This window comes from Vulpes vulpes, chromosome 15, assembly GCF_048418805.1.
Source record: "Vulpes vulpes isolate BD-2025 chromosome 15, VulVul3, whole genome shotgun sequence".
NCBI lineage: Eukaryota > Metazoa > Chordata > Mammalia > Carnivora > Canidae > Vulpes > Vulpes vulpes.
In genome coordinates, this window is record NC_132794.1 from 48,028,878 (window position 1) to 48,034,877 (window position 6,000).

Below are 6,000 nucleotides of genomic sequence, written 5' to 3' on the forward strand. Positions count from 1 at the left end.
TTGCCTTTGGCTCAGATCATGATCTCAGGGTCCTGTGATCAAGCCCCATGTCGGGCTCCCTGCTCAGTAGAGAGCCTGTTTCTCCTTTCCCTGCCTCTTTCCTCACTTATGCTCTCTCTCTTACTGTATCTCAAATAAATAAATAGAAATCGTTTAAAAAAATAGTACTATTTTTCACTTATCAAATTAGCAAAGATTAAGCTTAGCACAGGGAAGGCCAAGGAGATACAGGGACCAATATATACTAAAGATGTCTAAATTGGCAGCATCTTTTTTTTTAAAGATTTTATTTATTTATTCATGAGAGACACAGAGAGGCAGACACAGGCAGAGGGAGAAGCAGGCTCCTCCCACGGAGCCCGATGTGGGACTCGATCCCGGATTCCAGGATCACGCCCTGAGCCTAAGGCAGATGCTCAACCACTGAGCCAACCAGGCATCCCTGACAGCATCTTTTTAAAGGACTTTTACTTATCACTTTAACACATCTGATTTGTTTAAAGTTTTTTAAAAGTATCTGTTATTACTCTTTATAATTTACAAAAGGATTATACAATACGACAGCCTGGGTGGCTCAGCGGATTAGCGCCTGCCTTCAGCCCAGGGCATGATCCTGAAGACCCAGGATCGAGTTCCACGTCGGGCTCCCTGCATGGAGCCTGCTTCTCCCTCTGCCTGTTTCTGCCTCTCTCTCTCTCTATCTCTCTCTGTCTCTCATGAATAGAGAAATAAAATCTTTAAAAAATATATTATACAATAGTCCCCCTTTGTAGTTTTGTTAGTTTGTTAGTTTTAGTTACCCACAATCAACTACAATCCAGAAGCCAGTGATCCTCCTGACACATCCTCAGAAGGTCAATGATAGTCTAATACTATGAATATTACAGTGCTTATGTCATTCACCTCACTTCCTCTCATTATGTAGGCATTTCATCATCTCACATCATCACAAGATATAGTACAGTAGAGAGAGACCACATTCATTTAATTTCTATTACAGTATATTATAATTATTCTATTACACTTTCAGGCATCCACTGAGGGCCTTGGAATATGCCCCCATAGGTAAGGGGGGGACCACTGTATTAAAAATGGAATTATAGGGGCGCATGAGAGGTTCAGGCAGTTAAGCTTCTGCCTTCAGCTCAGGTCATGATCCCAGAGTCCTGGGACTGAGCCCCACATTGGGTTCCCAGCTCCAAGGGGAGCTTCCTCTGCCTGCCACTACCCTTGCTTTTGTTCTCTCTCTCTCTCTCTCTCTTTCTGTCAAATAGATAAAATCTTTTTAAAAAAATAAATGAAATAAATGTAAATTAATAAATGAGGATGGAATGATAGATTGAAAAATCATCATTTGAAAAACCATCGTATTTGACTCAGGCAAGTATCATCAGCGCATGATGCTAAAGCTAGCAGGTGAAAGTTCAAAAAGTAAGAGTATATTTACACAGTCTCAAAGTACCTCCATACAAAATACTTATTAACCATAAAAGGTAAAAAAGTAACTTCATACTGGAGAAGCCTGGCAAACATCACATTAACCAAGTGGACAAAAGCAAGGGACGTTAACATCACACGTAATTGTATTAATGGACACAGTGAGCCTTCTGCTAAGTTGCACTAAAAATTTGGAATCACTTCTGTGGAACTATAATCTGTATCTAATATCAGAGAAAGTCAAATTGAAAGGCATTAGCTCAAAAAATAACTAGGTTTACAGGAAAGTGAGTAAACAAACTTCCCTATTCCTCCTACTAATTACAATTAAAACCCCGAAATACTATATAGAAAACAAACATAGGATTGAATGGTGGAGGGGTGCCTGGGTGGCTCAGTGGTTGAGCAGCTGCCTTCAGCTCAGGTCATGATCCCGGAGGTCCTGGGATTGAGTCCTACATTGGGCTCCCCACAGGGAGCCTGCTTCTCCCTCTGCCTGTGTCTCTGCCTCTCTGTGTCTCTCATGAATAAATAAATAAAATCTTAAAAAAAAAAAAAAAAAGACTGAATGGTGGAGAGAAGAAAACCAGCAAGGAACCTCAGGACATCAGGAATGACATGGTGGCAAGATCCCTGGGTTTTGGTTTTGTTTTTGTTTTTGTTTTTGTTTTGGCTCAGATACCAGGTTTGGATCTGAAGAAGTTGGTAGTGGTAGACTTGAAACCAATAGGTACAGACAAAAAAGCCCCAACAGAAGCCCACTCCTCACACCAAAGAACCAGGAATAGGGCAGCTTAGCAAGACAGAAAATTTTTACACAATACCACTTTACTCCAACCAAGTAACACAGAACAAAAAAACTATGGCCCAGCTCACATCTGTGCTGGCAAAGGCTGACTGGGGAGTCTAGACTTTCACCCTTACAACTATAACAAGGTGCCCCGATACCCCTATGAGGTAGCATCAAAGAAACCCAAGTAGGGTCCCAGGACTTTCATCCTATCTAGGAGTAGCAAGGACTCCTACCCCAAGGCATAAGTGGAGACCATGAGGTGATATGGAACTCAAGCCTCCCTCCAGCCTAACAGGGAGCCCCCACATTCAGATATCAATGGAAACCAAGTGAAGAACCTGGATTTCTACCTCCACTTGATATTAACAAGACAGCACACACACACACACACACACACACACACACACACACACACACTCCCCCTGCTGGAGTGATGTCCAGAGAAGGCCAACTAAAACAGGCTTAAATAAGATCCAGAATCATACTTGAAGACAGATAAAAAGTCCAGTTTTCAATGGAAAATCACCAAGAATCAATATTTCTAACTGAATTTTTAAAAAAGACAATTACTAGTGCCAACACTAAACTGACAGGGATGACGCATTTCCTTTTCAGGAAAAATAATTCAAATGATAGTGAATCTGTTTTTTAAAATTGTATTTATTTAAGTAATTTCTACACCCACTATGAGCCTCAAACTTATAACCCCAAAATCAAGAGTCACATGCTCAAAAAAAAAAAAGTCACATGCTCTACTGAACGAGCCAGCCAGGTACCCCTAAATGACAGTGAATTTCTTATCAGAAACCATGGAGGCAGGAAGAAAGTGGCACAATAGTGAAAGAATTGGCAACTCAGAATCCTATACTCAGTGAAAATATCTTTCAGGGTTGAAGGGGAATTCAAGATATTGTTAGATGAAGAAAAACTAAGATGGTTTAAGGAGTTCTCTAAACAGAAAATAAATTATAAAAGAAGGAACCTTCAGACATCAGAAAAGAAAAAAGAAAAATATAAGGCAGGGGTGCCTTGGGTGGCTCAGAGGGTTAAACTTCTGCTTTTGGCTCATGTCATGATCCCAGAGTCCTGGTATTGAGCCCCATCTCAGGCTATGGGGAGCCTGCTTCCTCTCCCTCTGCAGCCCCCCCCCCCCAGTTGTGCTCTCTCTCTCTGTCAAATAAATAAATAAAATCTTTAAAAAATATATATGTAAGGCTTTCTTTCTCTTGGTTTTGTTTGACTTAGTGTTTGTGGTATGTTTGTCATACATAATCCTCCTGATTATGTTTGACAGTTGGAGCAAAAATTATACCACTACTATGGCCTGAATGTTGGTTGTGTCCTTCCAAAATTCATATGTTGAAAGCCTAATGCACAAGGTCATGGTATTAGGAGCTGGGGCCATCGGAAGGTGATTAGGTCAGGAGGTCATAGCTCTAATAAATGGAAGTAGGGCCTTTATAAAAAAGACTCCATAGAGCTCCCTAGCCCCTTCCACTATGTGAGGACATGGTGGAAAGTCAGTAATCTGCAACTCAAAAGAGGATTTTCACCAGAACTTGACATGCTGGCACCTTGATCTTGGACTTCCAGGCTCCAGGACTATGAGAAATAAATTTCTGTTGTTTAGAAGCCACCTAGGCTATGGTAATTTGTCATAGCAGTCCAAATAGACTAAAATAATCACTGTCTGATGTTCTAAATATATGTAGAAAAAATATTTGAGACAGCAGAATGCTGGCAGTTCTATAAGTACTTTAAGGCAAGTAACGGAAATAAAAGGCATTCCAATTGGAAAGGAAGAAATAAAAGTGTTCTATTTGCAGATGACATGATTGGCTACATAGAAAAACCAGGGAAATCTACCAAAGAAAATATGAATCAATATGCGAGGTCAGCAAGATCTTAGGGTATAAGATAACCATATAAAAATAAACGTATTTTTATAGACTAGCAATGAACATGTTGATACTTAGATTAAAATATAATACCATTTAGACCATTCAGAAAAAAAGAAATATTAATGTATAAATCTAGCATTGTGCCCCTATAAAGCACAAAGTTTTAATTTTGATAAAGTCCAATTCATATATATCCTTTTTTTTTAAGGCTTTATTTTTTAGTAATCTCTACACCCAACATGTGGCTCAAACTCACAACTCCAAGATCAAGAGCTCCACCAACTGAGGCAGCAAGACACCCCCTCTACTTTTTTTCTTTCATGGCTTGCGCTTTTGATATGGTATCTAGGCAACCATTGCTTATCCAAGGTCACAAAGACCAGCTGAAATACAAAAGCAAATCATTATAAGGAAGATAACCTTTCAATAAATGGTGCTGAAGTAACTACACATCTATAGGCAGAAAAATGAACCTTGACCTAAGTCTCACACCATATAATAAATTAACTCAAAGTGGATTGTGGACTTAAATGTAAATTGTAAAACTACAAAACTCTCAGGAAATATAGCAGAAAATCTTTGGGATACAAGACAATGCAAATAGTTTTTAGACTTGAAACCAAAAGCATTATCCATAAAATAAACTGCTGAATTTTACATCATCAAATGAAAAACTCTGAAAGACTTCATTAAAAGGATAAAAAAAAAAAAAGACTACAGACTGAAAGAAAATATTTGCAAACCATATATCCATCCAAGGACAAGTCTTTAAAATACATTAACAATCCTCAAAACTCAGTGGTAGCCTTTTGCCTTGTCATAGTCATGAAAACAAGATGGGTTAACAACAGTTCTATTGAAGCCACTCATGAGAATTCATGCATAGTTCTTACTCTTGCCATCTTTGCTCAAATCTGCACAATCTGGTCTGGAAATAAGGACTCAATTAAGTGACACCAGTGTTTGCATCAGTGTGCAAAGGGATAGGCTGCAGCAAGTTGGACTAAGTGATATTCCATGAATGGCTCATCCAAGATATCTAGTGACAAAACAAACAAACAATGCCAGCTCTTGGTACTTTAAGTAAGAGAGAGAACAACAGAACAGCAAATTTAACAGTAAATAGGAAACTCTAAAGAGCAAACAACCAAAAGCAAAGAATCCATAGACAAAAGACATGAGACATTTCAACAAGGAAGAAATACAGATGGCAAAGAAACACATGAAAAAATGTTCAACATCGTTAGCCATCAGGGAAATGCAAAATAAAATCATGATGACCACCTCACTCCATTCACACTGCTAAAATAAAAAATACACACAATACTAAGTGTTACTGAAGATTTGGAGAGACTGGATTGCTCATACAATGCTGCTGGGGATGCAAAATGGTATATTTGGAAAACTGACAGTTTCTTTAAAAACTAAACATGTAATTATCATACAATCCAACAGTTGCACTCCTGGGTATTTCTCCCAAAGAAACAGAGAATTAGGATCACAGAAAAACCTGTATACAAGTGTTTATAGTAGCTTTATGCATAACAATAAAAAATTGGTAACAACCCAGATGTCTTTCAACAGATCCGTATCATGAAATACTACTCAGCAAGAAGGAAAAATTGCTGCATGCAACAACCTAGATGATCTCTAGAGAACCATGCTGAGTGAAGAAAGCCAAACCAAAGGGTTATATATTGGTATCCCTGGGTAGCTCGCGGTTTAGGGCCTGCCTTTGGCCCAGGATCAAGTCCTGCATCGGGCTCCTGGCATGGAGCCTTCTTCTCCCTCTGCCCTCTCTCTCACTCTGTGTGTCTCTCATGAATAAATAAATAAATAAAATCTTAAAAACAAAACAAAAACAAAAGG